Source organism: Myotis myotis, unplaced genomic scaffold (genome assembly GCF_014108235.1).
Source record: "Myotis myotis isolate mMyoMyo1 unplaced genomic scaffold, mMyoMyo1.p scaffold_m19_p_2, whole genome shotgun sequence".
Classification (NCBI taxonomy): Eukaryota; Metazoa; Chordata; class Mammalia; order Chiroptera; family Vespertilionidae; genus Myotis; species Myotis myotis.
The window spans coordinates 30,313,349-30,335,846 of record NW_023416324.1 but is presented as its reverse complement, the minus strand read 5'-3'; the positions used below and the strand labels follow the sequence as shown (position 1 = coordinate 30,335,846).

Here is a 22,498-nt window from a genome sequence, read left to right as displayed (position 1 = left end):
CCTGCTTGAAAGGGAGGGCACAGAGGGGTATGAAGAAGCAGGCAAGAGGCCCCCTCAACTGCACCACTGGGCAGCAGCCACTGTAAGCTCTTTAACCTATTTCCTCACAATCTCTTTTCTATGCATCTACAAAAATAATGGAATTCATACTACAAATACAATTTTATATCCTGGTATTTCTCATTTATCCTTATATCACAAACATTTCCCAATGTCATTAACACTTTGTATAATTTTTTTAAATAAATGGTTTTTTAAAAATGTTTTTAAAATACATATTTTCATTGATTTTAGAGAGGAAGGGAGAGGGAGAGAGAGAGAGAAACATCAATGGTGAGAGAGAATCATTAATCTCCTGCATACCCCCTACTGGGGATCAAGCTCACAATCCGGGCATGTGCCCTAACTGGAATCAAACTGTGACCTGGTTCATAGGTCGATGCTCAACCACTGGGCCACACTGGCTGGAGGGCTTAATGTTTAAATGTTTTGATGCCCGAACATCCCATTGTATGGAGGCAGCATAATTAACTGAAACATTTCAATATAGTTACTTCTTAGATCAGTTCCAATTTTCTTCTTTCTCTCTCTGTTTCTCCATCCCCATCTTTCCTTCCCTCCTGTCTTTTAAACAACACAGCAATAAACATCTTTCTACATTGATTTTTTTCTGCTTATTTCCTTACGATTGATTCCCAGAAATGGAGTGACTAGTTTAAGGGGGTGTGGACACTGCTGGTAGCTTCTCCAACATCCATTCTCTCTCCCTGCTTCCTGACACACCGGTTTTATCCAGTACCACCCCACCACCCCGCCTTGATTAGTTTAAGCTAATCAATGAGTGTCAGTCACCTTGGTAACTCTTACTGGTCCATGTGACAAAGTTGGCCTAATCTGATTTAAGGGAAAGATTTGGTTTCCATGATTACAAGAGAGGTAGAGGTCTCTCTCTCTCTCTCTCTCTCTCTCTTTCTCTCTGTGTGTGTATGTGTGTCCTGCTTCCCCTAGGGAAGGCCCAGCCATAGGATAAAGCCAGTGTGCTGAGGGCAGCACAGCACAAAGACAGAAAAGGCCTTGGGCCACCCTAAGCTGGCCTTTCTGTTATGTGAGATAATGTATTTTCTTTTGCTTAAGTCAGTTTGAATCAGGGTTCTCTGTTACATCCAAAAGCATCCTACCTGATACCAAGGGCACAAACATTTTTTGATTCTTGGAATATATTGCTAACTTCCTTTCTAAAGTATACAAATGGATTCCCCCTTAGCTGCATTCAACAAATATTTGAGCCCTTAAACTTCCAAGGCCTATGTTGAGTGCCAAAGAAACAGTAGTGAGCCAGGCCAACTTCACCCTGCCCTCCCAAAGCCTCCACTCCAGGAGGAGATAGATAGTAAACAGCTAATAATGCAATTAAGTATTTCAGGGCGGTTCTGATGAGTGTAGGGGAGAGGACAGGGGGCCCTGGGAGCCATTCTGGGGGCCAGGCGGCAGGCATCTTTGGCTCTGTGTTGTACAGAGATGGGATCTCTGGTATCAGCCCTAGGACTTGGCCGAAAGTCCGATGCCCAGGCCGAGTGTTGGAGAGGAGGCGGCTCTAGCATGCTCTGCGCCCAGTCCTCCAGGCTCTGTCCCGGCCTACAGTGCTTTTCCCAGGGCAGCTCCCTATCCCAGGGCTCAGGGGCACTTTGCTTGACCCTCTGCCCTCAGGTCTGTCACCCTGAGGAAACCCAAATTTTCAAAAGCACAAAGAAAGGGGTGGGAAAGGGAAGGCACCCCTCCAGCTAACGAGGAAGACAGATCCTAGGCAGCTGCAATGGCTGCCTGGTCTTCCGGTCGGTGTGGCTCCTGCGGGCTGGGAATTAGGGCTGCCAGTGGGGATGAGTCAAAGCCGTGTCTTGCCTTCTTTGTGGCTGTCTGGACTGTTCTCACTCACCCTGCGATATGTGCAGAGCCCCGGATTATATTTCTCCATCCATCCCCCATCAACACTGCAGCTAATGGAAAGTCCCCTGGACTTGGGCCTATGATGATCTCTTCTCTTTACTTTCCAATTCTAGTGCCAGTTGGGGTGTGTTTTGGGGCATCTGCACGGCCTTTTGGTGGATGGTGGGAGAGCGCTTATCTGACACTTTGAATCTGCTACAGCGTAAGCCCAACTTGCTCTTGACAGTCTTTGTTAGGCGTGTGGTTATCTCCATGTTGCAGATGAGAAAACTGGCTCTCAGAGATGTGGAGGCCTAGCTCATCCCACTCAGCTAAGAAGTGGCAAGGCCTGCACTCGAACCCAGGACTCCGGTTTCCACAAAGAGTCAGACACACTCTGCAGCCCCTGCCCCTTCAACCCAGAACCCACCCCAACATGTGGGCTTTGCCCTGAATCTCTGGGCTCTTTGAGAAAACTGCCCCAGAGCAGCCATACTACAGGACACTCAAGTACACCACTCCCAGGGGACGAGCAGGTAAGAGGGTAAGGGACAAAATTCCTGACCCTGCCAACCCAGGGACTCATATTTCCTCATGAATAATCCATGGCACCAACAAATGGATGGCTTGACATCCAGGACTCTGCACCCTCCAGAGCCACATTCTCAGCTTTAACCACCCAGGGGCCTGAGAGCTGATGAGTGCCTGGAGGGCGGAGTCTGTGAGCACACATGCAGGGGCCGGCTCAGGACGGGGCTCTAGTTGCTTCTATGGCAGCCAGTCCAGCTCAAGAAGGACAAGACAGAGAGACAGACAGAGCTGGCCACCTGGCCCCTATGAAGAAGGAAGTCCTACTGCATAGCAACCCCTGAGCCATCAGGCTACAGGGATAGGAAAAGGGCAGCAGGCAGAGGGGGCCGGAAGGATACAGAACACAGAACCTCACGTTCTGGTGGTTTAAAAGATTGCTGATTGAATGACATCCTTTCCACAGAAATCACTTCAACAATTCCTACCTCTGAGCAGGACTCTCCTTTCCCAGCCCAGTTTAGGGCACCCCAAGGGAGTTGTCCCTGGATCTCATTGGATCAGGGGGCCTTGCTGTCAAGTTCTCCCTGCTGACCCTGCTCTGTGGCTACAGCTGCATCTACAACTACAGCTCAGACTCGCCTTTCGGTTGGTGACTGCTGCTCTGGAGGAAGCTGCTGCCCTGGCTGCTGCTCCAACTCCCGCCAAAGCCCCACACTAGCAAGTACCGTCCCAGTTCCCCACCGAACAAGCCTTGTTTTCTTCCCGGCCCTTGATGTTTGGCCAAGGTCTGAGTACCCAGCCGATGAGAATGAGCTCAGGAGTTGAAACTGATTTGCGTCCTTTTTCCATCCTGAGCCTTTCATTTTGCGAAGTTGGAGATCAAGGTCCAGAACGGGAGACACACCCAGTCCCAGAAAGTTGGTGACAAATCAGAGCTCCAACCCAAGGCTCCTAACTCCTAGATTCCACATCACCTGTCAGATGCCCTCCTCACCACTCACCTTAAAGAAAACCCAAACTCACCAAACTGATGACTCTGCGCGTGGTGTTCCACATCACAGGGGGCTGTGCCCCTCCCAGCAGCACTCCCCTAGGGCATTGACAGGAGGCTTCTGTTAACTTCTTCTGGGACACCAGTTTTCAAGAAAGGAGGTGAAGGCAATCAGGGTAGCTCCCAGGAGGAGGTGATGTGATAAGACTCTGGAAGGAAAGAGGAGAGCTTAGAGGAGGGACTAGAGAAGACATCTGTCTTCAAGGGCTTCCAGAAGCTCGTGGAGTAAAAAGACAGACTTTGGACATAGCTGTATGACCTCAAGCAAACCGTTTCAACTCTCATTCTGTTTCCTCCTTCATAAAACTGTCCAAACTCCTGGGTCCTCCCCTCTCCCACCACGCCACCCTCCCTCCAGGCCTTTAGGAACCTTTCATATCAAGCTGCTGGAGCTGAAGCTCCACCCACAACTTTAAGACTTCTAATACATGGAGGACTCATGTTAATCAGCTCTAGATCCTATTCTCCCTTCCTCCGTCCTCCCCCTGACTAATGGGGTCTGTGTTCCTCCCCAGACACTCTGTAACTTGCCCAGCAGTCAGGAATGTTGAGGGTAGGTCAGGTGGGGAGCAGAGGGTGGGGACTCCTGACTCCACCCCTAGCCATGTGACCCTAAGCAAGTCACTCAGCTTCTCTGAACCTCCATCTCCTCGTCTATACAATGCACCTACTGGCCACCTGGACCCAGCTGGACTCCCAGGCTGGACTGGGGAGCAGGTGAGATCATGAGGAGCAGGAAAGCATAGTGATTACAAACCCAGGCTGGTTTGGCTCAGTGGATAGAGTGTCGACCTGTGGACGGAAGGGTCCTGGGTTTGATTCCGGTTGAGGGCACATGCCCGGATTTCGAGCTCAATCCCCAGTAGGGGGTGTGAAGGAGATGGCCAATCGATGATTCTCTCTCATCATTGATGTTTCTATCTCTCTCTCCCTGTCCCTTCCTCTCAAAAATCAATAAAAACACATTAAAAAACAATCAACAACAACAACAAAACACAAAAAACCCAGGTTTTGGAGGCAGACAGACTTAGTTCAAAACCTAGAACTGCCATTTATAAGCTGTATGACACAGGGACATTTCCTTAACAAACCTCCTGAGCCTACCCTTCCTCATCTCTAAAGTGGGAATAATAATGACAGCCTTAGGATTCTTAGCTGAAATATTATAAAATAAGGATTGGTCCGTGTTAAATGCTCACTTGGTCAGTTACATTATTACTACTCATAAGGGTGCCTTTGTAAACAGCAAAGAACTGCACAGGTGTTAGTGCTTATGGGTCTGGATTACACACCAGATGCAACCACTTCATGAGGAGGCTCAGAGACCAACAGGGTCACCTCCCACTCCAGCTCTGGGTGCTTCCCGAGTGTGGAAGCGCTGGGTCCCTGTGCCTCTCAGTGGAGTGGGAGCTGCCATGTGAGGCTGTGCTCTCCTTTGCCAGCATCTTCATGCCTGGGCCCTCGCTGGATGCTGGACCTGGCATTTGAGACCCCTGCCCCAACCCCAATCCAGTGCCAGGGCTGCGCACTACATCACCCATGCCTCTCTGCCCATGTCAGAGGTCAGTGCCTGCATCCACAGAAGGGGAGAGGAGTTCCCTTGTTTCTAGAATTTCCTTTCCCCTTCAGGGACATACTGGTGGGTGAGAGGGCTGGTTCGTGGTGGAGAGGAAGGCTGGGCTGAAGGAGCACACCCAGCCTGAGTGGGGAACACTGTGCCCGCTCTTCTCCTGATTGTCTAACCGTTATCTCCCCCCAAGCAGGCGCCCTCTCTCTCTCTCTCTCTCTCTCTCTCTCTCTCTCTCTCTCTCTCTCACACTCACACACACACACACACACACACACACACACACACACACACACACACCGGGAGAGACAGGGCACAGAGTTTCAAATTTGTGATCACAGGCCATACAGGCCCACACAGGTGATACACACTTAAAGACACAATCACATGCACATACCTTTAAAATACTCAGCCACACAAAGGCACACAGCCTGGCCAGCATGGCTCAGTGGTTGAGCATTGACCTATGAATCAGGAGGTCATGGTTCAATCCCTGGTTGGGGCACATGCCCAGGTTGTGAGCTCGATCCCCAGTAGGGAGCATACAGAAGGCAGTCGATCAATGATTCTCTCTCAACACTGATGCTTCTATCTGTCTCTCCCTCTCCCTTCCTCTCTGAAATCAATAAAAGTATATTTAAAACGTGCGCACACACAAACAAAGGCACACAGAAGGAGCCACACTGATAGCCACAGGCCTTCACACAACCACATCTACACACACACACACACACACACACACACACACACACACATCCTCCCCTTGGCCCTCTCCAGCCCAAAGACACAGAAAGAGCTCTATCCCTTTAGAGGGCAGGTTCCCAGGAAGTGTCTTACCTGGATCTGTGGGTTCCCTTGGTCAAGGCACACACACCAGCTCTAAGCTGGTGCTTGTGTGAGCTTGAACACATACACACACACACACACACACACACACACACACACACACACATGCCCGCGCTCCAGCCCCCAATCTCACCCACCTGGCCCCCATCCCAGCAGGCCGGACAAAGGAGCTCATCGGTGAGGTTTGTGGTGAGGAGATGAGAAGGCTGGCAGGGAGCAGCTGCTGTCACCATGGCTACCGAACTGACCCACTTCTTCTCCACCCAGCCTGGCCCACCCCATCACACACAGTAAAGGGGCAGCCCTCTGAGGGTGTGGTAAGGGATGGACTGAGCATAAGATAGGCTGCGCCCTGCACGGGAAGGCAATATCCAGACATCCCTTGAGGAGAGCAGGGTGCTAAAGAGATGGCCCCTGCGAGACCTAACCCCCGGTCTCCCCCAGCATCAGGGTCTCTGGCCTCAGGGACCCACATGGGTCATGCACTTGCCCTGGACACATTCTCAGACACAGTTCTCATAGCAGGGCAGGGTGTGGAGTGGCCAGGCCCAAACCTGTGTTCCCCAGACTCCAAGGACTCAGGACATACATAGTGAGGCAGACTCAGAGCTGGGTGAGCCCTGTGTCCTGTTGGGAACGAGGTTCCTGAGGGCAGGGCTTGCCTGCCCCCCTCAGGCCAGGGGTTGCTCGGGCTTGGCCATGCATCTACCCTCAGAGACAGGGACAGGGAGGAACAAGCCCTCAGACAGCTCAGTCTTGTGAAGCAACAGCTCACAAAGCAGAATGAATCACTCCTGTGTGACAGCCTCCCGTAGCTCCCCACTGCCTTCAGGAGAAAGTAAAAACCCCTCACCAAGGCCTACGGGCCAAGTGACCCAACTCACCCCGTGCTCTTGCCCCTCCTCTGTATTCCACTGGCCTTCTTTTCATGCCTTTGTCAACAGTCTGCCTGGAGTGCTCTTCTCCAGCCTGCCTCCACCCTCCTGCTCTGAGGCCCCGATGTCTGCTGCACTGCCTGGGCCTGGCTGATCCCTCCGCATTGCTCAGTCCCAGTTTGAATGTCATTTCCTAGGAGAGTCTCCCCAGATGAGGTGAGTCCCATGTCATGCTCCCCTAGACTCTGTACTGTCCCTGCCTGTTGTGGGTTGCATTGTGTCGCCACACAAAAGATATGTTGAGGCCCTAACCCTGGTATCTCAGAGTATGACCTCAGAATAGGGTCATTGCAGATCTGATTAGATCTGATTAATTAGGTTGAGATCATTCTGGAGTACAGTGGATTTGTAATCCAATATGAACAATGTCCTTATAAGAAGCTTGCCATGGCCCGGCCAGTGTGGCTCAGTTGGTTGAGCATTGTCCCATGTACCAGGTTGCCAGTTTGATTCCTGGTCAGGGCTCATGCCCGGGTTGCAGGCTTGGTCCCTAGTAGGGGGGCATGCAGGAGGCAGCCAATTGATGTTTCTCTCTCACATCGATGTTTCTATCTCTCTCTTCCTCTCCCTTCCTCTCTCTGAAATCAATAAAAACATATTATATATATATATGTAAAAAAGAAGCTGGCCATGTGAAGACAGAGATATCTAGGGAGAAAGCATTGACAATGGAGGCAGAGACTAGATGATGCAGCAACAAGCCAAGGCTGTCACCCAAATCCTGGAGAGAACCATGGAACAGAGTGTCCCTCAGAGCTCTCAGAAGGAGCCAACCTAGCCAACACCTGGATTTTGGACTCTATAGTCTCCAGGATTGTGAGAAAATAAACGTATGTTGTTTAAGCCATCTAGTCTACTGCACTTTGTTACAGCTGCCCTAGGAAACTAACACACTGTCATTCCTAACTTGTTCAGGGCCTGCCTCCCACACCCCCCACCCCCACCCCCTGGCTGTGAGCTGCTTAGAAATAGGAGCCACTTCGTCTTCTCAATCCTAAATCCCCAGTGCCTGGCACAGATCTGGCATATAGTAGGGCTCTGTAAATATTTGATGAATGACTGAATGGTGACCTAAAATAAATATGAAATTAACTGTATTTATAACTGAGTAGTAGAATTGTAATTCATTTTTATTTCCTTCATGTGACATACTATGTTTTTTAAAGTTACCTCTTTAGAAACGGTATTAATGTTATCGTCAAGAAAAAACTAATTACATATTTTTATTTGCGAAATGTACATTAAAATAACAGGCATTTATACCACTGTGCATTTTGTTAAGAGGGAAAAGTTCTGCTTTATGCTTGATAACTGCTTTTTTATTGATTAATTGATTCTTCTTTATGTCACCAGAGTGCTTTCCGGCATCAGATTTACCGAGTTCGAGCTCTGGGGACTTGTGAAACACAGGTTCCAGGCGGAAAGGATCCAGGCAGACTATGCATGCTTCTCATAGCGTCTGTTATCTCAGAGGTGTCTGTTACCCACTGCCTCTCAGAGCTGGTGGGATCGGGCCAGATGTGGCACCTGGCACCTGACAGGGCTGCTAGACTTGTCACTTGATAAGGCCACCAGCCCTAGCCAAAGACACTCCCAAACAAAAGTAAGCTCCTCCCCTCCGTGAATGCACAGCCCAGTGCCTCTCAAATTTAAATGTGCACGTGAGTCACCTGGGCGTGTTGTTGACATGCAGATTCTGATTCCATGGGCCACAGGTGGAACGTGGGATCCTGCATTTCTTACAAGCTCTCGGGGCACTGAGAGATAAAGATAACATTCTCTGGTTGTTCTGCAGAAGGAGTGAACTCTTCCGGGTGGGGAGACCAGAGAAGACATCACGGGGCAAAGCACTGCAGAGCACCTCAAAAGATAAGGGGGGTCTGGGGAGGTAGAGGTGGCAGGAAAGAGGTGGGAACTACCTGGGAAGATCCAGAGAGAAAACTTTAGGTTCAGAGACTGGTGCAGTTGGCATGGGAAGTAAGTACAACTGTGAAGAGAGGGCTGGAAAGGTAGGCTGGGAACAGCCAATGACGGGCTCCGAATGAGGGCTGAGAGGCTTGGCTTTAATCCTGGAGGGAGTGAAATCTGACATGACTTAGATGCAGTGTCTTACAGAAATCAATCTGGCACTGAGTGCAGAATCAGAAGAAAGCCTGACAGCAGGAAGAGCAGTCAGGAGGCCGGTAAGAAGGGCTGCACTTCTTCATAGTGCAGGTGTCGAGGAAAAGATGACCAGGAGTCACGGGAGGGCTTGGGGGCTACCTGGAGTTAGTGATGGGACAAGATTGGGGAGAGGGGAAAAACCAGAATCCAAAATGATTTACAGGAAGGGTGGGAACTGAGAGGTGCCGTCAGCAGAGCCTGAGGCCCCGGAGGAAAAAGTTGGCTTAAGGGGAAGATGAGTCCCCATTTTAGATATGATAAGTCTGAGGTAATACTGCAACTCCCACACGGAGGCGTTGGGCTGGTAAGCAGATGCACTGGAGCTCAGAAGGGCAATGTGCGTGAGCAGGTTTTGGGTATGTTCTCCAGAGGGAAAACTAGGATACGGAAGGAAGGAGAACGCCCAGAGAAGGGTATATAGAGTGAGGAAAGGGCCAGAGATAATGCCCAGAGTTAGGAGGAAAATGAAATCCATTGAAGGGTGGAGAATCAGTGGTTAAAAGTGTGGGAACTCAGAGAAGATGCATGAGTACACAGATGGCCAACCTGGAGACCCCACTGCGCCCTGACACTGGGACCAATGCCTGCCCAGCCCAGCCCAGCCCAGGATGCAGGAGGGAGGCCGGGGAGCACCCTTACTCTCTCTTAGGAGCAGGGGAAGTCCAGGCCTGAAAATGCGCACAGCTTGAATGGAAAGAAGACTTTGGATGGTTATAGAAAGGGGCTAGATCCCCTGGGATCAGGCTGCAGGAGGATCCGAAGGGTCCTGGGGCCCCCAAGCACTTATTCTGGCTCAGCCCAAACTCAAAAGGACAATCCCTCCAGCCAAAAGCACACACAGGACAGAGTCACACCCAGGCAGCTACAGAACCCCTCCCCCAGGGGAGGGCAGGGAAGGTGGGGGAAGAGGCCTTCGGAACAAAGCCTTATTTACGGGGAGTATGTACTTTATCAGTCCACTAGGAGAGTGAGCAGAGACACTACTAACAATCACACAAGGACCACAGGTGTAAACTAGGACTATCCCAAGCAAATCCAGCTGGGTCCGTGGTTGGCAAACTGTGGCTCGCGAGCTACGTGCGGCTCTTTGGCCCCTTGAGTGTGGCTCTTCCTAAGCCCTAGGAGTACCCTAATTAAGTTAATAACAATGTACCTACCTATATAGTTTAAGTTTAAAAAATTTGGCTCTCCAAAGAAATTTCAATCGTTGTACTGTTGATATTTGGCTCTGTTGACTAATGAGTTTGCCGACCACTGAGGTGGTCATCCTAGCCCTGGGAATCCTGGATCTCAACACAATACCCATTTGGTCCCTGCTCCTCCTAGATGAGGTGGTGGAGTTAACAGACAGGCTAGCTGATCCTCGGAGGCAGGCCTCCTCCAACTCCCCACGCCCCCAGCCCTGGCTGAGGGCGCCGGTGGATGGGAAAGTTTCTCTGCCTCCCAGCCCCGCCCCAGTCTGAGCTCTGAAGCCCCCGTGGGGAGACACAGCAGCACCAAGGACAGCAGCCAGCCGTGGCTCGCTCCTGTGCTACCCGTCTTTTTTTTTTTTTTAATTGCTGGGGCGCCGCTAGGCCTGATCAATATTTCATGGGGGTAGGGGCTCGGGTTACTAGCTTCACGCCAAGCTGGAAGGCGCCGCCTGCGCCTGCCACCAGCTCTGGGGACCCTCCTTGGGAACTCAGCACACCCGCAGACCCAGCCCAAGCAGACAATGTACTCCCATTTTCCCAACACCTCTCTGCTCCCTCCCACCACGTCCCTTTCCAGGGCACAAAGACCCACGTGCACAGCACACACCTTCAAGCAGCCACTCAGATACACCACATAGCCAGACACACTGTACAAAGACGACGGCATACACAAAACAACAGGCACACCGCACCCAGCAAGCAACGAACCTACACACACACACACACACACACACACACACACACACACGCACAAATATGCCTTACATACACACTACATGGAGATACATTCGCCACAGACCCATGTGCACATCACACACAGACACATGAGACACCCTGCCACACACACTGCACAAAAACTCATGCATGGAGAACCTCAGACACAGGACCCAAAGATGCCTCTACCACAGACACACACATCACACAGCCCACACACGCGCCCATGCACACACACACACACACACCTACAATATCTCTCACGGAGACCCCCAGACATGTCATCCAGAGCTACATTCACCTCAGACACACACATCACACGCACATATACATACAAACTTAAACTCTTTCACACACATACACATGCACATACAATATGCCTTCACGGAGACCCTCAGACATTCACCTTGAATATATACTAGTAAGCACATGCCCTGCACTACAAGGCCCCTGCCCCCTCCCGGAGCCCAGGCCTGAGCTCCCACTGCGAACATGGGACTGGGGCGGGGACAGGCAGCTGTTGGGCCCTGTGGATAAACCCTGGGGCCTCCCAGGGTCAATGCTCAATCCTCAGGAGCAGGCAGTCAGCAGCACAGAGGTGGGGCAGGTGAACAGGGACCTTTGAGACCCCAAATCCTCTTGACTTCTCTGTCTCTAGGCACCAAGCTCTGGGCATGAAGCTCTGGGGACAGCCTTACTGCTCCCTGGGACTCCAGCCTTTGGGAGGTCCTGAGACCTGTGTTGTGCATGGAGACCAGGAGACTGTTAAGCCTGCAACACCTGTTCCCCCAGGAGTGCCCAAGGCCTGATTCAGACCAGGGGGCATCCTACCCCCATCCAGACACCTCAACTCCAAGAGCCCCCCAAGCAGGCTGAGGGAGCAGTGGCACAAATTCTCCTGTCTGCAGGCACAATCATGGCAGGATTCTCTGAAAGAAAGCCAAGCCAGAGCACAGGGCGAGGGGAGGGCTGCAGGCTGGCGCAGCAGGGGGTGAGGGAGAGGTGGCAGGCACCTTCCAGATTATCTAGGCCAGAGGTCGGCAAACTGCGGCTCACGAGCCACATGCGGCTCTTTGGCCCCTTGAGTGTGGCTCTTCCACAAAATACCACGTGCGGGCACACATGTACAGTGCGATTGAAACTTCATGGCCCATGCACAGAAGTCTGTATTTTGTGGAAGAGCCACACTCAAGGGGCCAAAGAGCCGCATGTGGCTCGCGAGCCGCAGTTTGCCGACCACTGATCTAGACAACGGTCCTCAACTCTGCCATCCCCTGTACCACATCCCGATTTTGCGTTATCTGCAGAACACTGTGTGCCCCCCTCCATGGTCTCTACATACTCCTGAGGTGTTCATTATTTTCTTCAAATTTACACTTTTAACTTAAAAGCATTTACTTTAATTAGAAACTTAGTGTTACCACTGTAAATAGAGAGCCAATATCACTTTTAATAACTAGAAAATGGCAGTAAAATAAATACAGTATTAACAAAGCGGTATTATTTAATTTTAGCTAATTGAGCTGCCAGTCAAAATCTCTTTGTTACAAAGCGGAGGGCAGCCAGCATTGGAAAGTTGGTAAAGACACACCAGCACTACATGACACTTTCTCCTGGCGACAACCTTGGATTTGATAAAGTTGAAAGGGAACCCACTTTCTCACTATGTGAGCCAATGCCATGGAATGGCAGGTCCACGAGCCACGGAAAGTCCTCTCAGGTCCCACTCACCACACTGGGAAGCTCCAGCCTTGTCTGCCTCCTGCAGGAGTTTGGGCACAGTGACCAGCTGGCACTCCATTGCCACAACCCATTCTGGTAATGACAATCCTTAGAAAGTGCTCAGCTCTTTCCTATTTACAAACTGTCCTTACACCCAACTCCCAATACCAGACTTGCATCAGGAATTATCATGCCCATTTTTTAATGAGAAAGTTGAGGCTTCAAAAGGTTGAGACTTATCCAGAGTCACACAGCTACACGGGGTAGGCCTGCGAGTAGGTGACTCTCAACTTCCACCCCGATGCACTTTCTGCTCTACCTGCATCCGTCTGTCCCACATTCAGGGGCCCTTGCTCTGAACTGATTGATGCTGGGCACAGAGGGAGGATGGATCCTGGTATCTGCCTGGTATCTGAGGCTCTCACAATCCCGAAAGGCAAACAGGCAAGTGTATAAGCAGCTGAAGTTAAGAGACATTAAGAGTTTTTACTCTGGCATCACACTGCTGTGTGTCCCTAGCCTGCAAATGTCACCTCTCTGAACCTGAGTTCCATTGTCTGCAAAATGGGTATTATTATACCCATTATAGGGCATGAAGATTAAATGAAATAATGCATGTGCATAATGTCCGGCACAAAGTGCTCCAAAGTATTTATTACTAGAGAAGTACAAAGAATAGAATTAATACAGGCAAAGAATAACTGAGTGGGGAAGAGGGAGCAGGCCTGGCATGGTTCTTCACTGAGGAAAGAAACTGATCTTAGTCTTAGAGGATAAATGTGACTGTTTTGGTAGGAGAACAGTCCGATTGCTCATGCCCTCCTCCTCCCTCTGTCGCCACTCCAAAATTCAAGATCTCAACTCCCTCTGTCTCTGCTCAGGCCTTTGACATGTTCTTCAGAGTCTGCCTGGGCACTGCTGCCCCAGGTAAAGACTCCCCTATAAGTCACAATGCCCAGTCTGTTTCCTCCAGCTGCTGTTCAGATGGAAGGCAGGGGGCCAGGCCCACCCTGGCACGCTAAGGATTCTAGCAGAAATATGTTCCCTGATAGCAAAGACCCCCACTATCTCTGAGGAAGTTAAGAGACATGGTTGCATGTCTGACTTTGTCATCCTTCCCAGCAGGCTGCCATTGATTGGACCAGGGTGAGCACCTGACCCACTCAGAGCCAATCTGATCTTCTGCAAGTTTGGGCTTGTATCTGTCAAGTCCTGAAAGTGGCTGGAACCGAGGGGCACAATACAGGAACTATAGGTAGCCCTGTGTCTGGAAAAGCAGCGAAAACCTAGCCTGTGGAGACAGAAAGGTAAAGGCAGACAATAAGGTTGCTTTCATTTTTCCTAGCCTACTGGTCCCACTTCCCAAAGGCTAATGCTTTTTCTGGCCCTCAGTTCCCAGGAATCCCTTATATCCTCATAATAAACCCTCTGTATGACTGAAGCTGGCTTGAGTGAGTTTCTATATACAAGCAAAGACCTAATTAAGGCAGGGAAGAAGCTGGTAGCTAGAGAACCAAAGATGATCAATCCTGAAGTAAAATAATCATGGTGCCTGCATGGGGGGAGCTCGGTTTAACAGGGGACAGGAGGGAGAGATGCAGACACAGTACAGATGCGGCCGAGGGAGGAGGGCTAAGTCTGCCTGGGGAGGGCCGGGAGGGTTCCTCAGAGGCTTCACTGCAAAGGTGGCAGCTGAGCTGGTTTTGAAGAATAAAGGACTTTCTCCAGGGAGACAACACAGGGGTGGGGAGGCATTACAGGCAGAGGAACAGCAAGTGCTGAGGCACAGAGGCATAGAACAGCCTGCTGTGTTAGAGGAACTGCCAGGAGTTCAAAGTGTGGTGGGGGACAGGGGAGATGAGGCTGGAGTCTCGCAGATCACAAAGGGCTTTGAACACCATGCTAAGAAGCTACCGGAATGGGGAGCTACCGGAAGTATTTTAAGTAGCAGGGGGTGACAGGGTCAGCTCTGTGTTTTAGAAAGATGGCTCTGTGGCTGTAATGAGAAAGGGCTGCAGAAGGCAGGCCAGGAGGGATGCTGAGAGGTCAGTGAGTTTGCTAAGCAATGACTCACCTATTCCTTCATTCACTGAACAACTCACTGCGTACCTACTATGTGCCGGGGCTAGGCAAATCAGGACTCCTGACCCCGTGGAGTTCACAGTCTAGCAAGAAAGAGAGACAAGGCAAAAGCAATTCAAGTGTAATGAGTGTCATGGAGAAGAACGAGGTCCCGTGGAGCAGGACGGTGTTCAGTTTCCGGTTTTCAGGCTTTGCAGCGGAACTGGTGTTTGAGCTGGTATCTACAGGATAAGGAGGAACAGGCAGGGCACCAGAGGAGGAGTGCATTTCAGGGTGAGGGGACATGTGTGAAGTCCTGCAGCTGAGGGAGAGGGATAATCGTGCAAGATGATACAAAAAGATCGGCAAGGACCAGATCACGCAAGGCCTTGTAAATGACGTCAGAGATCGGCTTTTATTCCAAGCAGTCTTGGAAGGGTCTTAAGCAGGGAAATGATATAAACATTTATGTTTAGAAGATCACAGTGTGAAAAGTGAAATGAAGCGAGGCAAGAACAGAAACATCAGGTGAGCAGCTTAGGAGGCTGTCACAGTGGTCCAGGTGAGGGTTAATGGTGGTCTGGAAGGAGCGGGTGGGGCAGGGAGAGGGATGACAGATTCCTAAGATATTCAGAACCAATAGGACTTGCTGAGGATTGGCTGTGGGATGTGGGGGTGAGGTGTCCAGGAGAACTTCCAGCTTTCCAGCTTGAGCAAGTGGGTGGGAGGTGGTGGCAGAGAAGAGCTGGGGACACTGGAGGCAGAGCAGGTGCCTGCAGATGGAGCTGTGGACCTAGGTTGGGACCTGAGGTTGATTGTGTCACATCTAAATGTGGCCCAGGAAGCAGTTATAACTGCAAGTCTTGAGCCCAGAAGAGATAAAGTCAGTAGAGTAAATGAGATTACCTGGTGGTGGGGTAGAGTGTGCAATAGAGTAAGAAAAGGGCCTGGGTAGCTCTGAGAAATCATGGTAGCAGCAGGGCCCGGGGGCAGAGTGACCGGGAGTTCTGGGCTTAGAAAATCAGAACCATGAAATCCAAAGGGTACTTTGCTCAGGCCTGGGAGGCATCTGGCTTTGGTCCCACCTTTCCTGGCCAAGCATGACGCCTCAGCACAGGCACTTCCCAGCTGAGACAGCCCTCCCTTCCCCACCGCATCTTCCTCCTTGGCGAAGTCCAAGTTATCCTTCAGACCTAGCTCAGGGAGCCCCTCTTCCTAGTTGACGACTTCCCTGATCCAGGCATGCGCTCTGTGGTCCAACAACCTGGGTTTGAATCCCAGCTCTGCCTCTGGATGGCTGTGTGACTTTGGCCAGGAAACGTAACCTCACTGTCCTCATCTACACTGTCCTCATCTACACAACAGAAATAACAGTAGTACCTACCTCATCGGGCTGTGTGAAGATGAGCATGTAACGGGCTTAGCAGAGAACCTAGCACACAGTAAGCACTAAATAAATGTTACTATTATTAACATCACACCCACTTTGGGACAGTTAGTCATGTCCTCCACCTTATGCCTCCTCCACTACGGAACTATTTGCAGGCCGGTGTCCCTCCCTGCCTATTCCTACCCAACTTGTGGGGCTGTATAATGCAGGGCCCAGTGCTAAACCAAAATGCGGGACTCCTTGTTCAAAATTATTAAGAATTTTTAAATTATTAAGAATTATTAAGACAGCAGAATATTAAGGCAAGTGTGGGATCCTTCTAAGTGGGATCCTTCCTGTGCAACCAGAGACTCATGAAACCAGCCCCGTCCTTGCACCCAGCCAGCCCCGGGCCTGGGCCTGGCCCAAGTAGGTGTCAACCTTCATGCAATAGAGTAAAAATGCCAGCTGACAACTGAAATGGTTTCCTGCTTTCCATCTGGAATTTCATTGTATCCTTCCCATAGAGAGATAACATCAATCCCCTTTTAGAGTCAGGACATTGGAGTTCAGAGACTGGGTGTGCCTTCCAGCTGGAACGTGAACATAGGGTAGTTGGCTCCAAAGCCCTGCCCAGTGCCCTCTGGCTCCACAGGGAGGTCAGGAGAACCTGACCCCGAGGGGATGAACTTCGTCAACAAGACCCCGAGGGAGGGAACTGAGGGAGGGAACTGGAGGGACTGGGACTGGTCCCCTCCCTCCTGGGATGAGCCACATAAACAACCAGCTCCCTGGGCACCAGGGCTGCTGCAAAGGGAAAGGGGTAGGAGAAGGCAAAAGGTCACTCCTGAGAAGGTTGTGCCTGAGGGCCGTAGACCCCCGCCCACACTCTCTGGAAATCAGACCCCTGTCTCCTCTGCTTAAAACTGTTCAGAGACCGCCCTTGGCCTCAGGGCTGTTCCCAAGTCTTTATATGCTGCTAGACCAGGGAGTTCTGGCCTGGCTGTGTTGACACCTGCCCCCTCTCTACTCTCTCCACCATTGTCATCCCCCTCCCCACCACACCAAGGCTGTACCACACAACATTCCCTTTCCTCATCACTTCTTTGTCTCAACTCCTTGTCACCCTAGGATTCCTGAACTCCCCCCCTTTCAACACACATCATCTGCTCTGGGCTGTTTCCTGGCTAGAATGCAGGCACCCGGAGGCAGGGCCTGCCTGGCTCATAGGACTTGGTACATCAGGTATCTGAATGTAACCCTCTGCAACAAAGGCAGGGGGGGCTCTGCACTCTCTCCCCTGCTCTCCACTCCTCCCCAACTGTCCTTTTCTTGTCCAGGCATCTTGAGCCCGAAGTGTGAGGAGCCCAAACTTGCAAAGGGAAGAGAATCATCATACAGTATGCAGCCCCCACCTGCCAGCTCGGGGCTGGGTGCTGTGCCTCCAGTTAGTACATTTAATCCCTCAAGAACCTTCCATATGGGGGTGGGGCAGTCTGGGTGTAAATTATTCCTATTTCCCAGGTTGCTCACCAAGTGCTTGAGACCACTTGCCTGGAATGGTAACAGAGCCTGGGAGTGGAGGACGCCACATTTGAACCAGGACTGTCTAAGTATCTGGTGTCCTTTCTGCCCCTGTGACTTACTGTTCCCAGCCAGCTCACCTCCAACCTCAGAGCAATTGTTCCTCACCCATGCCCCTCAGTTCACCCCCGCCCCCCCCCCACCCCCGCCCTGGCCCCAGGCAGCACAGCTCCTCTGTTGGGTCAGCAAAACACCAGTGTAGAGGCCAGTGTAGAAATCACTCCTCCCCTGGGTCAACAAAATGCCATTGTAGGAGAAATACCCACCCCAGGTCAGCCAAACACTAATGGGGGAAGACACCCCCATTGTCAGCAAAGTGCAGGTACAGGAAGCACATCCTACACCCCCAGTCAGCAAAAGGCCAGTGTGAGAGACACCTCCCTTTACCCCCCTCTGCCTGGGCCCACAACATAGGCTTGGGGTACACAGATAGAGTCCTCCGAGGTGCTGCTCCTGGGGTGGGGGAAGGCAGGATAGCTGGGGCTGCTACTGTTGCCTGGGGGTGGGGGGAGGTGGGGAAGGCTGCGGCTGGGGAGTGGAGGGGGAGGGAGGGGGGTGAGAGTTCTCACATGGCACTAATGAAATCAACCACCAGCCTGCCCCCTCCCCTCCCACCTCTCCCCTACTCCCCAGGGACCCTCCAGGCTCCAGCTGATGCAATGCCCAGGCCCAATAATTGTTTTCTTCCCTCTTTAAAGGGCCAGCTGCTGGTGCAGCAGCAGACATCACCCTGACCCTTGACAGACCCCACAGAGCTTAGCACCCGGTTAGGGATAGGGGGAGCCCAGAAAGGAGCAGCTCAACCCTGGGTTCTGCAGAGTAAAATCCAATTAATGTCCAGAGGCCAGAAGTGTCTGTGAGCAAGATGGGAGGGAAAGATAATAAGACAGAGACAGTGCTCCCAGGAGAGCACATGCCCTGAGGCAGGGACCTTGGTCCCTGCTGGGTCCTCAGCACCTGACTCCTGCCTGCCTGTCCTGTCAAGTCCTTGGCACAGGAGTTACTCCTGAGTTCAGCAGTTATCATACTCAGGGAGCTTCCCTGAGTTCCAGGCACCGTGCTAAGCAGCTTAAAGCCACCATTTTATTTACTCCTCCCAGCAGACTTAGAAGGTGGGTCTGTTTTACTGAAGGAGGCTTAGAGAAAGGAAGTGATTTCCTGAATAGCACATAGCCAGAAAGTGGCACAGCCTGGGTTTGAAGCCAAGTTTGCCCAACTCTGGGCTTCATAGCCTGAAGAGAGTGGTCAGTTTCAAACCCCAGGGCTGGAGATCCCGAACCAGGTAGCCTGGCACAGAGGGCAGGGAAGGGGTCTGTGGATCCTAAATAGGCTCTGAAGGCCACGTGTACTTGGTTTAAACACAGATTTCACAGACCCCTTCCTCAACCCCCCTATTTCCCCCAAGAGAATGCCCCATTAGGTTGCCCACATACCCCCAGGGACAGTTGGCAGCTGCCTGATTACAGACTAATTGGTGGCTGCTAGCAACTGTGGGACTTGCTAGTTAACCTCTTGGTGACCAGGCCTAGCCCAGAAAGGCCCTCTCCCCACCACTTCAGTCCCTAAACCCAAGGACCATAGACTTATGTCATCATGGGCAGAAGACAGGACCAAAGGGGCAGCAGGCTTCCTCTCCACACCCAGACAACACCCCAGCCCATAGGACCACCTCCAAACAGCTCCCAGGTGGTCGTGCCAGCCACCACCCCTTGTTCTCTGGCCTTGAGTATGGCCTTGCCCACCCCATCCAGGACCACGGGAGCTATGGGTCCTTCCTAGGTTTCCAGGCCCAGGATACTGGGAAGTAACCCACTCCTCAGGGTTGGGTTGTCCAGAGAAAGTGATGTGGGCGTGGGCCCAGGTAGCCTGGAGGCCAGCCAGTGAAGATACCTTCCCCTGAGTGAGAGTGCCCAGGTTGCTCACCAAGGGTTTTGCCAAGCTTCCCCAAACCCTGGACTTCCCACTGTGGACCAACTGCCTTTCCCAGCTTCCCAGAAGCCCTCTCTTCCACCCTAGGACTGGGGTGAGCACTACCCTTTTTCTTTCATAGACTGGGGGGTCCTCTAGGCACCACAATGGTGTCTCACTGGGAGGAAAGAGTGGCTGCTTCTCAACCAGGGCACAGGCAGGAGGGAGGAAGGCAGGCTGCCATCCAGCTCCCTTTCCAGGAGGAATTTTAAACACTTTCCAAAAATGCCATGCGAGGCAATGCTGTTGAAGACCAGGGCCCCAGATGCTCCCAGCTTCAGCAAAAAACTCAAGACTCTGGAGCCCCCTACTGCATTTCCAGGCTTCCCCAAATGCCCTATGCTCCCCTCTTATACCTGAGCCCCCATCCCAGAGCCATCACACACACTGTGCTCATCCCACCTCCTCCCCGGCTTTCGCCCCCCAGACCGTGCAAGCTCACATCCCTACGTGGCGCCTCCCGGCTGGAACCCCCCTCCCCCCGCCCGGGTGGTCCCTCAGACCTCTGCAGCCCTCTCCCCACGTCCACTTCCAGGCGCACAAGGCCTACCGACTTACCAGGGTGGGGCTGGGGTCCATACAGGGAGGGGTCTCCGGTGGCCAAGAAGGCTCTGAAAGGCGGGGCAGGTGCTGCCCTGGGACCCCGCCCCGCGGACCCGGCGGTAGGCGCGGCCCGGTCCCGGGCAGGCGGAGGACTCAGCGGGGGTAGGGGCGCGGGGCGGGGCGGGGCGGCGAGAGAAGCTCACGGGGGCATCGCCTGCCACCGGGCCGGGCAGCTCTGCTCCGTCTGCCTGCGCTGCCGGCTCCGCAGCCACCAAGATTCTCAGCCACCGCCGGGTGCAAAGCCCAAGCCCGGGCTGGCGGGAGGCGAAGAGGGAGGCGGGGCCTATTGGGGGCGGGGCATAAGGCGGGTGGGGCCACGGGGAGGGCGGGGTCAACCGGTCTGGATTTAATGGTGGGCGGGGCCTAGTGGAATCCAGGGAGTCTGGGTTTGCCAGGTTGAAGGCCACCTAAGCTAGTAAGGCCTCTAAGGGGGCGGGTATAGAAGATGCCTCAAGCCTCTCTACATCCCTCGGACACTCCCACCTCATACCTTACCCTCCTCTCCACCACAACCTCGTTTAGCTCTTTCTCAACCTTCCTTTTCTTTGGGGTACCTCAATGGCACCGCGGTACCCCTGTCCCACCCTGAACCAGACCCAGTAACGGTCAGACGATGAGAGAAGGAGGAAGTGGCTTACAAGCATCAAACCCAATTTACAGATGGAAAAACTGAGGCCCGGAGAGGAGAAGACTTGCCCAAGTGCCTGCTATGAGGGAAGAGATTTCACGGCGTCCCTTTCAGACAGAGGGTACGTTGCAGAGTTTCCTCCTCTGAGACCCAAGTTAACCTCCCTCCCCTGCCCTCTCTTCTCCTAGAGCAGTGTTTTTCCCCTTGAGGTGATTCACCCCCACCTCCATTTCCAGGAACAGTTGGCAGTGTGTCTGGAGAGACATCTTTGGTTTTCAAAACTGGGGGCTGCTGCTGGCTAGTGAGAAGAGAGGAGGCATGCTGCTAAGCACCCTCCAATGCACATGACAGCCCCATGCCAAAGAATTATCAAGCCGAAACGTCAATAGTGCCAAGGCTGAGAAGCCTGCTCTCGGACCTGGTATTGTCTAAATGAACTTCCCAGTGGGCTCCGGAATCCTGGGTTCCTCGGTAGCCAGAGGATGCTGTATAAAGTGTCTCCTAGGGTCATGCCTGCCTCCATCTTGCCGTGTCCATTTCTAAGCTCCAGTGTTCTTAATGCCACTCATTTACAGAGGGGACAATATTATTAGTATATGTCTTCCTAATGGTTTGCTGGAGGCAGGCAAAACAAGTGTTTTTTCTGAGGGCATGGATTAAAATGAGAATGGAGAGTGGAAAGGTGCAGAGAAAGGAAAATGATTGGGATTAAATGACTGTCCTGAGATAGCTAGCTGTACCTTCGACATACCTCTCACCCTTGCATCCCTTCTCACTTGGTCTGTGAGAAGAGTAAACTGAGACCCAACAATGTGGAGAGGCCAAAGCTGGGTCCTACAACTGACCAGTGGTGGTGCTGGGACTCACAATTCTATTCACTTACTTTTTTTAAAAAAAAATACATATGTTTTTTATTTCATAGAGGAAGGGAGAAGAAGAGATAGAAACATCAATGATGAGAGAGAATCATTGATTGGCTGCCTCCTGCATGCCTCCTACTGGGGATTAAGCCACAACCCGGGCATGTGTCCTTGGCCGGATTAGAACCTTGGACCCTTAAATTCACAGGCCGACACTCTATCCACTGAGCAGAACTGGCTTGGGCAATTCTATTCACTTATTAACAAACTTTTGATCTAATCTACATCAGGCCTAGAACTAAGGCCTGTGTTGTAGAATGATTGCTCTGGAGCAAAAAGGGGGATTAGATTATCGGGGACAAAATGGGGACCAGGGAAGTGGCTGGGACAATGGTGGAGGTGAAGGATGTGGAGAGCAGAGTCTGTGGAGCTGTAGGAGAAAGGGGAGGAACCAGGAATCCTCTGTGCTCCTCCCAGGCACCCCCTCACAGAGGCATGTAACCAGGGGCTCCCTTTGGAATACTGATCCTTTGCATCTGAGGAAAACTTGGACTTTCCCTCTGGAGAAATGTGCATATGTACACTTTCCATATAATTTCAGGGGCTCCAAAAGTCTATATTGGCTTCCAGAAGGGTTGGGGGGGATAATGGTAGAGGTTGATTCTTAAGTGCATACAGAAGAATAAACATGCAGGAATTTTAAAAAGCTAGAAAAAAAGTAATTGACAAGGGTTTACCTTACCTGATATTAAAATATACGATAAAGTCAGCATATTTAAA

General features: G+C 51.8%; 1 protein-coding gene across 2 annotated transcripts in view; it reads right to left on the bottom strand.

Annotated features, from left to right (window-relative positions):
- Nucleotides 1–20,475, bottom strand: part of RIMS3 (regulating synaptic membrane exocytosis 3) — a 39,264-nt gene extending 18,789 nt beyond the window's left edge. The window contains exons 1-2 of one of the 2 annotated variants that reach the window (XM_036351080.1): nucleotides 20,186–20,475; nucleotides 3,478–3,654 (exon numbers count right to left, since the gene is read on the bottom strand). The gene's annotated coding sequence lies outside the window, so the exon portion shown is untranslated. The remainder of the gene's footprint in view (nucleotides 1–3,477; nucleotides 3,655–20,185) is intronic. The other variant, XM_036351079.1, reaches the window with a different exon arrangement.
- Nucleotides 20,476–22,498: the final 2,023 nt, after the last annotated feature.